At 41.3% G+C, this 19,267-nt stretch overlaps 1 long non-coding RNA gene across 1 annotated transcript in view; it reads right to left on the minus strand.

The window, feature by feature from the left end:
• Positions 1-12,392, minus strand: part of LOC109252706 (uncharacterized) — a 413,372-nt gene extending 400,980 nt beyond the window's left edge. The window contains exon 1 of the long non-coding RNA XR_008423024.1: positions 11,480-12,392. This is a non-coding gene — a long non-coding RNA (uncharacterized LOC109252706). The remainder of the gene's footprint in view (positions 1-11,479) is intronic.
• Between the last annotated feature and the right edge of the window lie 6,875 nt (positions 12,393-19,267).

The following is a 19,267-nucleotide window of genomic DNA, read 5'->3' on the forward strand; positions in this document are numbered from 1 at the left end:
CTCTAATAAGGATTTTTAATTAAAAATTTTTTTTTAATGTTTATTCATTTTTGAGAGTGTGCAAGCATGGGAGGGGAGGAGAGAGAGTGGAAGACACAGAATCTGAAGCAGGCTCCAGGCTCTGAGCTGTCAGCACAGAGCCCGATGTGGCCCTCAAACTCACGAGTTGAGAGATCATGACCTGAGCCGAAGTCAGACGCTCAACTGACTGAGCCACCCAGGCATCCCTTTAAGTTTTTTCAATGTTCATTTATTTTGAGAGAGAGCAAGCAGGGGAGGGGCAGAGAGAAGGGGAGACAGAGGGCCCAAAGCAAGCTCCACGCTGTCAGCATGGAGCCCAATGCAGGGCTCAAACTCACAAACCGCAGGATCATGACTTGAGCAGAAATCACGAGTCAGATGCTTAACTGACTGAGCCACCCAGAGGCCCCTCTAGTAAGGAACTTTAACCATGGTAAAGAAAAGGAGAAACCTCATATGCTGACATGATATAAATTCATTTTCCAAGATTAACCATTTCAACAAAATAACCATTATGTTTATTGTCTAAGGATACCGTTTCAATAAAGCATATTCTCTAAATGTATATAGACAGGGGTTTAAAAAAGAATGTACTCTCTTCTTTGGTCTTTTAATCAAGTAAATTGAAACAAACTATTAAAATGTTTTCCAGAAAAAAAAATATATATATATATGCTTTTCAATAAAAACCAACCATTTGCTAATATTTTCACATGGAAGATGAATCTTAGTCATGCATGGCATTCTATGTATTTTAGTGAGACCCCAACAAACCGGCTCTCTCTCCAGGGTCGGGGTGAGGGGTCTTCTATCCCTATACAGCTGAGCAGTAGGCAGTGAGTATGACTGGTTTATAGAAAAATAACACTAAAAATAATAAAGTACTTAAAATGAACCATAAGAAAGGGGAGGGGGCATATACATCATATATGTTATTATTCCATATTCTAGAAAACAAATTTGGGAATCTGAGTGATCAAATTATTTTTATAATTCAATACAAAGTTAAAAATAACTAATTTAGCTGAAAACTATGAAAGCTCACTTTTTATTTGCCAGGCTTAGTATGAAGTATTATGTGAGTATGAAGCTATTAAATTAGATACCGAGTCAGATGTATCAGGTTTTTTGTCCATGCTGCACTAGCCAACTCTGGGGAAGATGTTTAAACCTCCTTGTACCCCAAGTTCTTTACATATAAAATTAATATTTTTTTTATCTTTTTATCACTTTGTACCAACCTCAGTATATTATAATTGATTATGTGTTTTTTCCACATTAGATAATAAACTCAAGAATTAAGATTGGGACTGATTCATTTTTTTTTCTTCTCCACAGGACATAGCAAAATTTTTAACACTGCTGTTATCTCACAATTAGTACAGAATAGTGGAGGACTTAAATTTTACGTTAGAATCTTAATTCCCCAAAACTGAAATCTGAAAAGAGTTACCAATTCCAAAAAGTTTATCAAACACTGAGTCAAAGAAACCTGAGTTTCTTTTCTGGAGAAGTTATCAGAACCTTACCGGTGTAAATGTACATTAGGATCCTCTTAGAAGAAGCGACAAGTCAGTGTCAGAATCCCTCTCAACCGAAGTGATCAGCACCAATGGTTTCTTTGTGAATGGAAAAGCCCTTCAAATGCAACAATCCTAAGCAGCAAAGAGGAAATAAATGCTTCTCTTCACATAGGGCCATGGCCTCTACCTTGAGCGGAGTTTCCAACATACTCCCTCTTCTCCCAAAAGCCAGATCTCTTACACTTTATCTCTAGTTTCTAGATTTCTCTAATGTAAAATCACATAAAGATACTAGAAAAGAAATCCGAGTATGGAGTCCTAAGATTTAATTGTTTTAATTGTTTACATTTGATAGATTATTCCTAATCCGATAGTAATGTTTTTAGACTCAAGGGTCTTACCAAAGTATTCCACTTTTCTTTTTATTGAAACACCTCTCTTATCACACTCACATGTCTTTTATTTACAAAGCATTTCATTATATAATTATAACAGCAAGTACCATGGTCACTAACCAGTATGAGGACAAACAACACTATCTCTTGGTGAGCATTAGCTCACCTGCAGGGAGGGGTGACGGCCTGCAGAGGGCCCCGTTGAGTGACTGCTCAGCAAACAGGAGGCACCAGTACACAGGTTTTAGGGGAGAACAGAGGGCATCCCAACAGCTGGAGAGTTAATTAAGTGGGGAGGGGGGCAGGGGGGTCACTTATGTGGATGTTCATGTGTATCACTGTTGCAGGAAAGACACTGCAGAAGACCTTGGTTTGAAAGGGTCCTAAAGCAGCTTCTTCCAAATCTAAAACCATCTGTGACCAGTAGGAAGACACCCTGTAAAGCTTTTTCTTGTCATATATCTTGTTTTCTCAAGACTACAGAGCCAGTTACAGTAGAAACCATGCTTTCTACCCATCTGTATCCCATGGAGTAATACGGCACTGTTGTATCAAAATTGTTTATGATACATATTTAAACATGATAGATTAATTAACGTATTACAGATGAATGATAGCCAAAATGTCTTTACTATAAGATGATCTTGGCCACAACATGCTATTTTTCTCACTGTCACCCAAAGGCTGGCCTCAGGTATCCCAAATTTGTTTTGCTTTTTACCAAATAAGATGGAACAGAACAGTTTAGGAAAGTGGGAGGCACTGTCTCCACTTGCAATTAAATGTAAGCTGACAATTAGTGTTGAGTGAAAGCACTGGCTGGGATTTCATAAAGGGCCCAATCCGATCTGCCTCCCAAAAGCATTTAGGCAGTAATGGATGACTTACAGATAAAGCATCTGCCGTGGGTTCAAAATAAATTTGTAACCCACAAGACACAGAGCAAAGGCAGAGAGTATGCTGTCTAATCAGGATCTAAAGAATGATCAGGAATCGAGTGGTGACTTTTCTTGCCACTCCAGCCCAAGCATTTCACACCTTCTTTTTTTTTTTTAAGTTTATTTTTGAGAAAGAGAGACAGACACAGAGCGCAAGCAGGGCAGGGGCAGAGAGAGGGAGACACAGAATCTGAAGCAGGCTCTAGGCTCTGAGCTGTCAGCACAGAGCCCAAAGCAGGGCTCGAACTCATGAATCACGAGATCATGACCTCAGCCAAAGTTGGACACTCAACCGACTGAGCCACCCAGGTGCCCCAGACCTTGTGATTCTAGGGAGGGGATTAAGCAGTAAGGAGCTGCACCTGATGCAGTAGCCTGAAAGCTCCACATTTGTATCCGTGCAAGGCCATACTGAGAAAAGTCGTCTATGGTGGCTGTCATCAAAGAAGATGAGAAATGAGTAACTTTATTGCCCCAATGACCCTTTCCCTGTCAGCTCACACAGCCACCCACCTTGTTCTTCTGCCTCTTCATTTCCACATGTGCCAGACCTGTTTCAAAAACAAAGCTGTCAGGGGGGCCTGGGGGGCCTAGTCGGTTAAGCGTCCGACTTCAGCTCAGGTCATGATCTGGCAGTTTGTAAGTTTGAGCCCTGCTCTGGGCTCTGAGCTGACAGCTCAGAGCCTGGAGCCTGCTTCAGATTATGTGTTTCCCCCTCTCTCTGCCCCTCCCCTGCTCACATTCTGTGTCTCTCTGTCTCCAAATAATAAATAAACGTTAAAAAAATTAAAAAAAAAACAAAAACAAAGCTGTCAATTGCAGGTAGCACTTTTTTGATTATTGGCCTGAGAAAAATAATTTTTTCCACCAAACAAAATGAAGATTGTCAAGAATCTGCAGGAAGAGATACACAGGCAGGAGTTTCTTTTAGGCAACTGGGATTCATAACTTCGAATTTCTACCTTGCTTCACTAAAAATGTTTCACTTTTTTGAGAACTAGTGAAAAATACCAAGAGTCTAGGTAAAGAGCATCACACACACCGTTTTTATTTATTTGAAAACAAACAAATTCTTGAGAGCTTGGTGAAAATGTCACTTTCAGTGTTTTCTTCCTCAAGAAAATTCCTGGGGCGCCTGGGTGGCTCAGTCGGTTAAGTGGCCGACTTTGGCTCAGGTCATGATCTCGCGGTCCATGAGTTCGAGCCCTGCATCGGGCTCTGTGCTGACAGCTCAGAGCCTGAAGCCTGTTTCAGATTCTGTGTCTCCCTCTCTCTGACCCTCCCCCGTTCATGCTCTGTCTTTGTCTCAAAAATAAACGTTAAAAAAAATTAAAAAAAAATAAATAAAAAGAAAATTCCTTTCAGTTCTAAAAATGCAAAATACACAAATTAGTAAAATAAACAAATATTATAAAGCTATTTGGTCTTAGAGAATCTCCTAGAGTATCTTAAATGGTCAGTATTTCATTGCTAATACTCAAAACCGGCTTCATCTTTCAACTCACCTACAACAGAAAATTTTCTTCTATATTCATGAGTCATTTGAAACATCACTGTATTTCCAGATGCCTCCTTTTGAAGTCACTACCTACGAAATTATTTCAAGCGAGTTGAAGAGAAATCGAAGACACCTCTGAGCTCATGCAACCAGACAAGCCTGTTTTATGAGTGAACAAAGAGGAGTGTCACAGTTGGGTTGAATATTCCTTACTCTCAAATGACAAATGAACCTTCAAAGATGGTCCCTATTACTATTACACAGTAGACACCGCAAATGCTACATCACAGCTGCAAATTACTTTGGAAAATTAATTAATTTGGGGATCATGGAAACGTCCATGGAAAGTTACAAAATGGATGCAGGGAACAGGAAAAAACAAAACCAAAAAAACAAACCACATTCCAGTAATACTCAAGTTGTACTGGAAAGTGAAGTTCTCCAAGGCTACTGTTTTTCAAACTTTGACCAACAAGAAAGCCAGATTCGCTGGATTCCAGAGAGTCTCTCTGTCCCCAAATCTCCTTCCAAGGCGGAACCAGCACCAGTTGGGAGCCTGTAACTGCCAGGAAACACACACCAAATATCGTTTACTCACTAAAATTCAAAACGAACTTAAATGCCCACTCCCTACCACTAACCATCAATAGATGTGTTTCTACGTCTTCAGTTATTCTCATCTTTTTAGAGATGCCTGAAAAACCAAGGTCTGAGGAAGGAAGGAAGGGAAGTTCCTCCATCCCCCTTTGTCGCTGGTTTCAGGCAACCTGCAACCTTTGTAAATTGCTAACCACTCACCAGGTCTTTATATAGATCAGTAGAGAGAAGCTCACCAAAGCCAGGGCTAACATTTGCACTTGTATTTCCCAACACCACCTGGACCGGGGATTAAACTTCACAGATTAACTAACTACCGACAAACATAAACCAGCCTCACCGTCCACACGCCACCTGCTTGCCAACAGATTCATTTCTCCTCTTTCTTTTATTAACATAAACAAACATAGTTACACAGCGGCAATGATCTGTCTCTTCGTGGCACTGCATATGCAAAAGTAAACACCCAAGTAGGGGCACCTGGGTGGCTCAGTCAGTTAAGCATCTGACTTTGGCTCAGGTCATGACCTCATGGCTCCTGAGTTTGAGCCCTGCATCGGGCTCTGCGCTGACAGCTCAGAGCCTGGAGCCTGCTTCAGATTCTGTATCTCCCTCCATCTCTCTCTGCCCACTCATGCTCTGTGTCTCTCTCTCTCAAAAATAAACAAACATTAAAAGAAATTTTTGTAAAGTAAATACCCACGCAATATTGTGATTTCAAAGCAATCTTTCAGGGAAAACTGGACTTCAGGAAGATTAGGAGACGATAAAGAATTACTAGAAATCTTAACATGACATTCAAGACAAAATGAAAAGTCGTTTATAATCATTTTCACAGTAGTGTTATAGATTATGTAACTTTTTCAAAACATGCAGATTTCAACATATGATCATTTCAACACGATAATTATCTACAGTTTTTAAGACATTATTCTAAAATATATATATTCCAGGGGTGCCTGGGTGGCTGAGTCAGTTGGGTGTCCAACTTGGGCTCACATCATGATCCCGTGGTTCATGGGTTTGAGCCCCATGTTGGGCTTTGTGTTGACAGCTCGGAGCCCGGAGCCTGCTTCACATTCTGTGTTTCCCTCTCTCTCTGTCCCTCCCCCACTTGTGCTCTGTCTCTCTCTCTCTCTTGCAAATGACATATCGGACAAAGGGCTAGTATCCAAAATCTATAAAGAACTTACCAAACTCCACACCCAAAAACCAAATAATCCAGTGAAGAAATGGGCAGAAAACATGAATAGACACTTCTCTAAAGAAGATATCCGGATGGCCAACAGGCACATGAAAAGATGCTCAACGTCGCTCCTCATCAGGGAAATACAAATCTAAACCACACTCAGATACCACCTCACACCAGACAGAGTGGCTAAAATGAACACATCAGGAGACTATAGATGCTGGAGAGGATGGAGGAAACAGGAACGCTCTTGCGCTGTTGGTGGGAATGCAAACTGGTGCAGCCGCTCTGGAAAACAGTGTGGAGGTTCCTCAAAAAATTAAAAATAGATCTACCCTATGACCCAGGATTAGCACTGCTAGGAATTTACCCAAGGGATACAGGAGTGCTGACGCATAGGGGCACTTGTACCCCAATGTTTATAGCAGCACTTTCAACAATAGATAAATTATGGAAAGAGCCTAAATGTCCAACAACTGATGAATGGATAAATTGTGGTTTATATACACAATGGAATAGTACGTGGCAATGAGAAAGAATGAAATATGGCCTTTTGTAGCAACGTGGATGGAACTGGAGAGTGTTATGCTAAGTGAAATAAGTCATACAGAGAAAGACAGATACCATATGTTTTTCACTCTTATGTGGATCCTGAGAAACTTAACAGAGGACCATGGGGGAGGGGAAGGAAAAAAAAAGGTTAGAGAAGGAGGGAACCAAAACATAAGAGACACTTAAAAACTGAGAACAAACTGAGGGTTGATGGGGGGTGGGAGGGAGGGGAGGGTAGGTGATGGGCATTGAGGAGGGTACCTGTTGGGATGAGCACTGGGTGTTGTATGGAAACCAATTTGACAATAAATTTCATATTAAAAAATAAATATTTTTTAAAAAATTTAAAAAAATATATAGTTATTGCAAAGAACTTAGAATCTGTCAATACTTCAAGGACCTGATGAAGTCTGATGTGGCTGCACTGGACAGAAAAGGCAGAGGTGAGGCATGAGTGAAGGTAGGGAAAGGCCCAGACCTAGGGGACCCATGGCCATAATACAGCAATGTGGATTTTATTCTAAAAAAATTTTTTGACATTTTATTTATTTTTGAGAAAGACACACACAGTGAAAGCTGGGGAGGGGCAGAGAGAGAGAGACACACACACACAGAATACAAAGCAGGTTCCAGGCTCCAAGCTGTCAGCACAAAGCCCAACACGGGGCTTAAACTCACAAAATGTGAGATGATGAGCTGAAGTCGGATGCTTAACTGACTGAGCCACCCAGGTGCCCCACGTGGATTTTATTGTAAGGACAAGGGGGAAGCCATCCAAGGGTTGAGGGAGTGGAGACACAATTAGCTTTGTGTGTGTGTGGTTTTTTAATTGTTTTTTAATATCTATTTATTTTTTAGAGAGAGAGAGAGAGAGAGAGAGAGAGAGAGAGAGAGTGCAAGTGGGGGAGGAACACAGATAGAGGAAGACACAGAATCCAAAGCAGGCTCCAGGCTGTCAGCACAGAGCCTGACGCGGGGCTCAAACCCACAAACCATGAGATCATAACCTGAGCTGATGTCAGTTGCTTCACCGACTGAGCCACCCAGGGGCCCCTAGCTTTGTGGTTTTTAAGCAAAGTCTAGCTTCAGAGCAGAACCTGTACTGGAGGCAGCAGAAGTGGATACAGGGATGTTAATCAGGGGACTACTGATTATCTAGGAGAGAGATGGAACCGTTTGCTCTGAAAGGTGAGGAAAGAAATGGACAAATCCCAAAGAGATTTCAAAAAGAATGGTTAAAATTGATAACAAATTAGATACAGGAGGGATAAGGAAAGCGAGAGAGAAAGAGATCTCTCGCTGTAAAATAAGGATTTTAATCCCAGCAATGTGCTGTTGGTGAACCAAACAGAAATGGGACATTGCCTACCACCTCTCCCCCATCATGCCTGATCTGCAACAGAAGCTCAAAAGAATGCAAAGGTCGGTTTTTAGAGTGAAACCAAATTTTGCTCAATTCTTCTCACAAGTGACGCAAGGCGGGGTTTTTTTTTTCCCCCTCTGGGTCAAATCCGTATCTTTGAATGGGATTCAAAGACCGTAGCCCACGGATGCAAACGGAAACAAGTGGGCCAGGGGTGACACTGTTCCGTCACCACGAGGAAATAGCCTACAGTAGGTCATCCAGATTATGAATTGTCTACCTCTACATCTTGGCAGGTATGCCGTGGACAGCTAACAAAAAAAAACAAAACCAAAATCGCGTCATACTGGGCACCTTGGTTGAGCATCCGACTCTCAGTTTCAGCTCAGGTCATAGTTGCGAGGTTTGTGAGTTCAAGCCCTGTGTCAGATTCTGCACTGACAGCATGGAGCCCGCTTTAGGATTCTCTTGCTCCTTCTCTCTGTGCTCTTCCCATGCGAATGCTCTCTCTGTCTCTCTCAAAATAAATGAGGAAACTTGAAAATTAAAAAAAAAATAGATGAAAATAAATCTCAATCAATTTGGTAAGGTTTCCAATTTAAATTTCCGAAGACAATCGAGGCCTTGAGTTTCCAATTCTTTTTCAGAAGCCCGTTTTGCTGCTATGGGTTAAAACCTCAAGGTGTAACCCTTTGGATTGAATAAAATCTTGAGACGCTGCACAGTTCGCCACCCTCCCCGACAGTGGCCAAGGCAAAGTTCTGGAGGGCTGGAGAACGGTAGTGAGACCCATGCACAAGGTACAGGGTTCATGCAGCTTGAGAAGGCATTGCAGCCACCGGCCATCGGTTGACCTCCGCGGAGGGCAGGGCCCAGCGGGACGATCCCAAGGCAGCAGGACCCTGTCCTAGTTCTTTAACCAGAGATAGACCAACATAACCACTGAGGAGGAGTGTGGCCTTGCTACACTACATGTTGACATGCAAACATTCATACTTCATATGTATAAGGATGCAGTTCTAATAAAAGATCAGGAATTGAAGAGGCATTTTCTCAATGTATATGACCGGTAGGCCAGTATGCAAAATTATTATTTTCTCCCTGAGCAATCTACTGTGCCGTATGGTCGAGCTGCAGCTTACTCAGCAGTTAAATCAGTGGGGAAAAAACATCTCAGAGAAAGTTACTCTTGAACATTCTTTAGATCGCCCACAAAGAACGATATATGCGGTTTAGTACATACTTGAGCGTCTTGCAATAAGCCTCACACGCTCATCTTCTGTTCCAGCACCGAAACAAATTGCTGTCTCTTCTGTCAAGAAACCAGATCAAACACCAGGCCTGTTTTTTTTTTTTTTTTTTTTTTATCAAGCACATGTAATTAAGATAAGTTACTTTTTTATCCATTTTCAAAACTGACACTTGGGTCAAGTTCCACTCTAATTACTGAAAGCAACATTTAAGGGGAGCCTGGGCAGCTCAGTTGGTTAAGCATCCAACTCTTGATTTTGGCTCAGGTCATGATCTCATGGTCTGGGAGTTTAAAGCCTACTTCGGACTCTACACTGACAATGTGGAGCTTGCTTGGGATTCTCTCTCTCCTTCTTTCTCTGAATGTCCCCTGCTCATGCTGTCTGTGTGAAAGAAAAGAAAGAAAAGAAAAGAAAGAAAAGAAAAGAAAAGAAAAGAAAAGAAAAGAAAAGAAAAGAAAAGAAAAGAAAAGAAAAGAGTAAAGAAAGAGAAAGAGAGAAAAAGAAAGAAAGAAAGAGAAAAGAAAGAAAGAAAGAAAGAGAGGGGGAAGGGGGAAGGGAAAAGGGAAAGAGAAAGGGAAAGGGAAAGGGAAAGGGAAAGGGAAAGGGAAAGGGAAAGGGAAAGGGAAAGGGAAAGGGAAAGGGAAAGGGAAAGGGAAAGGGAAAGGGAAAAAAAAGAGAAGAAAGGAAAGGAAGAAACGATTAAGAACAGTTGGAATAAATGCATTATCTAATTTAACTAGTAAATTATCCCTTTTGCCCTTTTGCCCCCATGTCATTAGAGACAACGCAATGGCACTGACCAAACTATTTGTGTACTTAATGGACAAACTTAAGATTTTTTTTTCTCTTTTCTCACACATACATCGAACATAAATCCAAACTGAGCCCAAAGTTGCCTTATTCCTTCAATGATACTCATTTAATTTTAGAACCAGAAGACAAGCTGAAGATCCTTCTATTTGCCCATCCACATCCACTCTGCACCCTTCTCTCCCTGTTCCCTACCTCCACGGACCACATCAGCAGGCCCCCGTCCATTCCTGTTGAGGTCAGCAAAAGGGAAGCCATGGTAGGAGATGGGTGAAAGGAAGGAGAATGGGGCCAGTGAGTGTATCCCCTGGGCTCTCCCTGCTAAGTTTACCCCAGATACACGTCACTACTTCTCTGCAAGACTCTCTCTGTTCACTTTCCAGATATGCTCCCTGCTCCCATCTCTTTGAATCTATGCTACTCATCCAACACTACCCAGTTTCCACACCTTTATATACAAGCACTCCTTGAAATACCCTAATTTCATTGTGCCACCTGCTTTGTGCTTAAATTCTAAATAATACAATTTACTTTTACAGATGAAAAATTTAAATCTGAGAAGTTAGGTGGCAAACTCAAGGTAACACAATGAATTAGACGGTCAGGGAATGGCAGAGTGGGAGTAAACCAGAACATTCAGTTGCCAGGAACAGAAACTTCCCTGAAACTAACAACGAACACAGAGGAGGCCATGTACATTACATCACAGAGTTGGAAGCTTAATGGAACAGACTCTGAGCATGGGTAGATGCAGGGTCTTGATCTCTGTTACCAGGAATGTGTCCCTTTTCTCCATGCGGACTTCATTCTCAGGCAGGTTTCCCCACAGGACAGAACACACAACTTACTAGAAGCTCTAAGACTACTCCTCCCAGTGGTTCTAGCAAAATTCTCATAGACGATGGTAGTGAAACAAGCATTATTCACATGCCCACCCACGGACTAACTGTAGTGAATTACGATTCACTACGTCAAAGTAAGATAGCTAGCCTCTCTGGAGTGGGACATTAGGGTCAGCCCCACTCAAAAGAGCATGGACTCAGATGAGGCCAAGATTCCTGAAAGGAAAAAAAATACCACTTTCCCAAAGGTAAGGGTAAAAGAAATGCTGTACAGACAGAACCAATGGATAGATAACTGGTGTATAGGAGCAAGAACAGACTCAGTTACCCTGAAACCGATTCGGTTTATGTTTCGTTATTGTACATACTTAAACCAAATAGCACTGACCTGACTTGACCGAACCGTCTATCGGGGCAACAAAAGAAGATTACCAAACTAAAAAAACCAATGACTGACACGAGCATGACAGTTACAAGTTACGGAGCATTTTCTCATACCTTATTCTCACTTAATTCAGTTATTCCAGGCTAGGAATTCCAAATTCCTTGTCTACCCCTTTCTTCAAGGTCAGACCAATGTTTGCGAATTTCGAGAATCCAGAGATTATTTCTAAATGCTTCAATTGTGTTCACATGTTGTTAAGAAACTACAGTGTAAACATTTGAGAAAAGCTCATGGTTGTCAGTTTTATTGTGCTAAGAATTGCTGTGGAAATTCGGCCAGAGACCCATCAAGATATATTTCTGGGCCAAAGGCCAAAGTTCCAGGATTGGTCATGTCTTCTTTTTTGCAATCTGCATTTTACCCAGGACCCAGGGGTCACTTGAATACTAAAAATACAGCTTCCCCACCCCCTCTGAAAACAACTTGACCAAGACTTTTACCATAATATTGCAGAAATGCATGGATATGTGTGCTCACTTACCCAGAAATGTGTGGTTAGTATAAAAATCTCAAACAAATGATCAAGAGGTCAAGGCCAGAAAACTCTTGTGATGGTTTTGAAGTAAATTGTGGGTTTGCTCTGGTGAAATTTAGCGGTCGGAAAACACATGAAGACCTCATGATGAAGCATTTAATAAAGTAGCAAATAGTAACAAACCTTCGTCTGGATCGCACTCAATTCAGTGAGAATCAGAATCTGATTTGTAAGGTTGAGAGGAGAGACCAAATGTACTGAGGCAACATAATTTGTTTTGCCCTTTCTTGATAAAAATAAAAAATATTTATCAACTGTTAAAAGGAATGATATCTTGCCCTTTGCAACAACATGGACAGAGCTGGAGAATATAATACTAAGCGAAATCAGTCAGTCAGATAAAGACAAATACCATATGATTTTACTCATATGTGGCATTTAAGAAACAAATGACCAAAGGGGGGAAAAGAGAGAGAGAGAGAGAGAGGGAGAGGGAGGGAAACCAAGAAACAAACTCTTAAGTATAGAGAACTTAATGGTTAACAGAAGGGAGGTGGGCAGGGGGCGGGGGAGGATGGGGAAAATAGATGACGGGGCTTAAGAAGGGCATTTGTCGTGACGAGGACCGGCTAATGTATGGAAGTGTTGAATCACTGTCTTGTACTCCTGAAACTAATATCACACTGTATGTTACCTATGCTAGAATTTTAAAAAGAGAGAAATTAAAAAGAAAGGAAAGGGTAACAAACATGAAGGAATGCAAAGGTTTTATATATATATATATACACATATATGTGTATATAGTTTATATATATACATATATATATAATTCTGTACAATCATATAAAACAGTGTTTAAAACTGTGTATAGATACTGTTCAAAGTATTTGGAAAGTATTTCAAAGTGTTTAGAAAAAATCTGTGAGGACAATAAATGTGTCTTTCTGGAAAGTGACGGCAACCATTGATCAAACCCAACTGGCAGACTTAAGGTCAGTCATCCCCAGGACAGAGTTTATTCGGGGCCGCTAGTTAGAAAAACCAAAGTTGATAACATCTGTCAAAACTCTAAAATATTTTCATAGCTCTTGACATGAGAGTCAAGTGAAAATACCTGCTCTCTGTAAAAAAAAAAAAAAAAAAAAAATTCAGAGAACTGGGCACAGGTCAGAGAGCAGGATAAAACAGGAGTGAAAGGTGACTGAAATCCTGAGTTTCTATCTGTGTCTTCCCTCAACAATGTCTAAAGAGCCCTTTTCGTCCCTACCAATTGCAAAATGGAAAGAAAGCAGCCCGAGTCTGTCTGCCTTTTACACCAGCGACCGAGCAGTGTACGAAGGAACCGTTCAGAGGACGCGATTTCATTCTGTAAGGAGCTGGGAGGCATACCGTAGTCTATAAGCTGCATCTGAGGAATTATCTAAAAGAATATTATCTACATTTTCTAAAATTATCTAAAATTATCTAAAAGAAAATTTAACGGACACCGATCGAAGTCTTGGATGGATTTGTTTTATTTTTGGAGTTTGGGTTGAAATGAAATGCGGTACTGGTAACTGAGATCTGGTCACAAGCGAGTCAGGTCCAGAATTGATGCAGACGAATCTCCGCCGTTCTCTGAACAAACGACCGTGTAGTATGACTTGGAGCCCACAATTCAACGAGTATTCGTCTCAGTCTGTCATATGAACTTTGACTTGTTAACACCGTGCTGGAAGAGATTCCCAACGAGCAGACGTAGCAGAGACTGAGAAGCAAAGCACGGGCGATTGCTATGGAAGGAACACGGTTGGCCTGTCTAACCTCTGGGCGGGTTCGGGCGAAGTTATGAAACAGATCAGTCTCAGGATTCGATCCCTGGGGCTCTGGGAGTGAGCGGCACATCTTCAACACGATCCTCCCCAACATTACAGTTTCCCATCAGCATTTTAGGAAAGAACACAGAGGGGAAAATAAGATGGCGGGAGAGCTGATTTTACACAGTCCTTCCATCACACTATGGTTAATACTTAGCTTCTACCAAATCAGATGACGAGTGCATGACACAGGTGTCGAGGAAGAGCCAAAAGAATAAACTGTTTACATGCATAAGCACACACCTAAGCCTACATGTTCTAACGTTATCCTAAAGCAAGTGCGACACGTAAAAATATCAACCCTATCTCTCAAAGTGTATAGAACCTAAAGATGTAAAGATTATTAAAGACAGTTACATAGTTAAGTACCTAGGAGAGTGACAGACATCTCTACCACGGGTCCTCAACATCGTTGTAACAACTGTGGAAAAATAAACAACCAACAGAAACCCATTGGCTGGGACTCAAAGAATCTAAAGGGTGGATCCACATTATCTCTAGGTCTCTCATTTTGTATTCTCCCCTAAAATGCTACTCCTCCAATAACGTGTAAATAATTTGCGTTCCAAAAGCACGGGGTGGAAGAAAGTCTGCCACTCTCGTAACCTAAGTGTGCAAGATTATCACAGGTGCAGGGAATTAATAAGCAGATTGCCCTACGCCCAGAGTCCTTGGGGACCCATCAAAAAGCAGGAAAGAGACATTTGAGATCTCAGCTCAGTTACAAATAGAATTAAGCAGAGAAAGCGTACGCACCCTGTTCTCATTTTCTCCATTTTCTTTTGAAATTGAGAACACACATTAGGAGTCACTTTGAAGTTAGGGCTGCCTGAATATGATATTATTGATTTCCATAACATGTTTTTGTTCTGCAATGCGGATGTGCATTTTTCAAACATATTAAGCAAGGCTTTGATCTGATGTGTTCCACCAGAACACCGCACAGAGGCTGAAAACCATTTCTATATAAGGGTTGGCTGTGCTGAGGGCGGGGGGGACATTGCTCTAGCTTGAAAGAGGTTGGAAATATCCCATCTGAAAGCCCTTTTCAGTACTCCTCAGCCTAAACATTTTACTCAGAGGGGTCAAAGGTCACCAACTGTCAAAACAAAACCAAAATTACACAGTGCTCCTGCAAAGAAGCAAAGCGGAGTGGAAACTCAGAGTTCACCAGCTGGGCTCCTTAAGGCAGCACGTACCAAACAGTAAAAACGCCCTTAAAAAGTAACAGGTACATTCTTCCAAATCCTACTGATTTTCACAGGTCGTTCAACACGTGTCAAAGACTCGTCTCCCAGGCATCAATGTGGAGACTGAATTGAACTATTCTAGAAGGACGAGTAGGGGGCCGGTCCAAACTTTGAACCGTCAAAGCAACCAGTCTGTAAAGCACCAGATGGTTTCATAACTCTGAAGGTTCATAAATCTTTCTTTAAAGTTTCCAATTTCAAAAAGAGGCTGTTTGCTTTGTGGGATCGGGAATGGGGGAAATTTTTGCCATTGGGTATCTGACCCACAAAACCCTAATAGCCTTTTAAGCTTTCTCGCTCTACAAGCTGGAGACAAGCAGAGACAAACAAGAAACTCAGAGGAGGACGTCATCTGCCAGCCAGCTCCCTGTGAAGAGAAGACCAACCTGAGCCCGCATTTCTCGACCCCGACCCTCTCATCACAGCTGAAGGACGTTCTGCAAGTTTAAACATTCAGGGACTGAGTTTATCTACTCATCCCTCAGTCAGGAACTTCACAAGTAATTGTGATTATTTTTTTTTAATGCAACACAAAATCTCCAGCTTTTAAATCAAGTTTGGCAGCCCTCAGAAAAAAAAAGTGGAGAAATGACTTCTCAAAGGTCTTCCTGAATGGAGGAAACTTCAACTTTTGGTGAGCCAACTTGATCTCCATGCTCTTTATACGCAGATGTGTTTGAGCTCCCCTCTTTCCACTGCCTACACAGGGGGAGACAGAGTAGACAGGAAAGGAAAGTACAGAGGCCTGGAAGGAAAGAGCGGAAGACAAAAGAGGGCTGAAACCAGCACGTTTCACATATACAGGTCTGTGTATGTGCCCAGCGTGTGGTAGCACATTTATGTGCCAAGCGGACCACAGTGGGATTCGATGTCCATCTAACCAGGCAATAAAAGTCCGCAAAACTTCGGGGCTTTGTTTTGGATACGGACATTAGTGAATCAGAACAGGTGGATATATCGATCTCATATAGCTCAGCAGCTGAAATCCACCAACATTACATTATGCTACACTCTAGTATTCACCTCCAGTCTGCCTGAGCCTTCATTTCATGCAAGCGTTCCTTCGTCCTCCTTCCAGGTTTCTTCCTTCCTGGTCTCAGTGCCATGAACAACTCATCTCCCTGTTTATCACAATGTTTGTGGAAGGACCAGATAAAAGAGAACATGAGTAGGAAAGTGCATAATAAACTATGAAGCTTTATAATAATCTCAATTATGATTAGTAATGCATACCCTAAAATATGCAAAAGGATGCAAATACTTACGAGAAATGTTAAATACTTACGGGAATTGTTAGGGTTGCTCGCTTTACCAAAAATTAGGTCCAAGGTCAGTTAATAACAACGTTCAAGTCTATTAGGAATTATTATTAGACTAGGGAGGTTTACAAACTCTGTGTAAAACTGGAAAAAAAATGGGTACTTCAAGTGTCAAGGTATATATAGTAAAAAATTCCAACAGTCTGGATCGTTGAGTGTTGGGGTGGATGAATCATTAAAGGAGACTGTGGTCTAGCTGAATGGTCACCGTCTGATGTGGTTCATACTTTGCAACCCAGCAAAAGGAATGAGAGAGATTAGCTCATCAGAATCATATTTTCCAGCTGCAGAATGGTCAAAATACACTTTAGTACACACATCAACATTTTAAAAAATTTAGTAATTTGAAAATGACCTTAAAATTCCATATGCTGCCAAATAAAAAATGGTTTCTTTTTAAAATTTATTTATTTATTTATTTAGAAAGAGAGAAAGAAAGAGAGAGAATGGGAGCAGGGAGGAGAGGCAGAAGGAGAGAATCTTAAAGAGACTCCACTCTCAGCGCAAAGCCCAATGTGGGACTCGATCCCACGACTATGAGATCATGAGCTGAGCTGAAATCAAGACTTGAGAAAGACAGATACCATGTTTTCACTCTTATGTGGATCCTGAGAAGCCTAACAGAAGACCATGGGGGAGGGGAAGGAAAAAAAAGAGAGGGAAGGAGGCAAACCATAAGAAACTCTTAAAAACTGAGAACAAACTGAGGGTTGATGGGGGGTGGGAGGGAGGGGTGGGTGGGTGAGGGGCATCGAGGAGGGCACCTGTTGGGATGAGCACTGGGTGTTGTACGGAAACCAATCTGACAATAAATTTCATATTAAAAAAAAAAGACTTGGGTGCTTACCCAATTAAGCCACCCAGGAGCCTCCTAAAAACTATTCTGAAGATAAAATATGTATAACACGATAAATGCAAACTTCGCAGCAGCTATTTTAGTTGACATTTCTGCTTACTAGACACCGCAAGGGGTTCAAAACTATATCACAGACACGGTGATAGCAACACAGGAGCAGGTTTCTCCGTTTATTGCCACCAAGTCTTTAGAACCTAACGTGCCCAAAAGTTTTCGATTTTTAAAAAGGTTTTGTTTCTTTTTTAAAGTCAACTCAACAGCCAAGGTGGGGCTTGAACTCACAACTGTGAGATCAAGAGTCCTATGCACTCCTGACTGAGCCAGCCAGGCATCTGACCCCCGCAAAAAATATTTTGGCCAAATCAAAAATGTCCATTCTTTCAGGGACTAGTCATCATGAACACTATCACAGTACATCCAGACAAACGTTAGCAGCATCCTTGTTAAAAGATCCCTCAGCTACAATTTATGTATAAGCATAAGTAGGTGTGTTTTTTTAATGTTTATTTATTTTTGAGAGAGAGAGAGAGAGAGAGAGCAAGCAGAAGAGGGGCAGAGAGAGAGGGAGGCACAGAATCCAAAGCAGGCTCCAGGCTCCGAGCTGTCAGCACAGAGCCCCACATGGGGCTCAAACCCCTAAACTGCAAGACCATAACCCTAGCCGAAGTTAGACGCTCAACCAACTGAGCCACCCAGGCACTCCATGTATAAGCCCATGTATACGTTCACGAGTATTTTATTTATTTTATCTTTTACGTATATATATTGAGAAAATGAAGGGGAAAGGTTAAAATTCTCTTCTGACTTCAAGGTTTTATGGTATGGTATTTTCACTTCTCTCGTTCAGATGTTACACCGAAAAAAAAAAGAATTACAGTAATAATAAGTCTACATTTTAGATCTTTGTACAGTGGAAAGTCAGATTCTAACTTTGGTTCTAGGCCAATAGCTTTGTCATGGGATATGTTGGGGGGGGGCAGCGGGCTGGGGGCGCATACACACACACACACACACACACACACACACACACACATAGTTCCACTGCTGCTTGAACAGCTTGAAAAATTTCACACACCGGCTACCTAGTTCTGACAGGAGGAGTCCAGCTTGGAAAACAAAACCCCTCCCTTACCATGACCTCAACCCTTCTTAATCTCATCAGGAACACGATGAAAGACAGGGTGGTTTTTATTCCACACCAGCTGTTTCAAGTGATGGGGAACTATGGCATGTCTAGGGACCAGACACCCTGTTATACCAATAACCACTTTTAGGAAGTCTGGTCTGGTGATTGGTCCTCAAAGAGACGGTACCTACAAAAATATTAGAAAGCCAAAAAAAAACCAAAGTCTTGTTAAAACTGAGGCAGGTTGCTGAGGGACTTACTATCCACCATTTACTACTTATGTATTAACCCTTTGGCATAAATAGTACTTAAACACCCCAATAGCTTCTCAATTCTGCTTTTCAGAAGATGTTGCCAAGAACACGTTTTTTCCTACACAAACACCAACCTGAACATATCAAGTGTCATAAACAATGAATAGTAAGAAGAGGAAGAGGTTATTTTTTTTCATTGAGACCATCAAAATTGCACGACGTAAAATGAAAATAAGTTAAAAAAAAAAAAGGTTGTAAGATGCTTAAAGGGTATAAAGTATAGGATTTGATTCTCCTTTCCACTGAGTTAATTAACATATTCAACACCTCACATACTTGCCCCTTTGTTGTTGACATTTAAGTTCAATTCTCTTAGAAGATTTCAGTTACACAATACAATCTGATCAGTTATAGCCACCATGTTATATATGATCAGACCTTGTTCATCCTAATATGGAAAATTTGTACCCTTTTACCAACTTCTCCCTATTCCCCACCACACCCTCCCCAGCCCTTGGCAATCACTTTTTTACTCTGTTTCTATGAGTTTGACCTTTTAATTTTTTAGATTCCACGTATAATTGATACCATGCAGTACTTGTCTTCCTCGGTCTGCTTTCTTTAGCATAATGCCCCCCAGGCTCAGTAATGTTGCCACAGATGGCAGGATTTCCTTCTTTCTATGGCTGCATAACAATCCACGGT

This window comes from Panthera pardus, unplaced genomic scaffold, assembly GCF_024362965.1.
Source record: "Panthera pardus isolate Hobbes unplaced genomic scaffold, ASM2436296v1 HiC_scaffold_17, whole genome shotgun sequence".
Taxonomy (NCBI): Eukaryota; Metazoa; Chordata; class Mammalia; order Carnivora; family Felidae; genus Panthera; species Panthera pardus.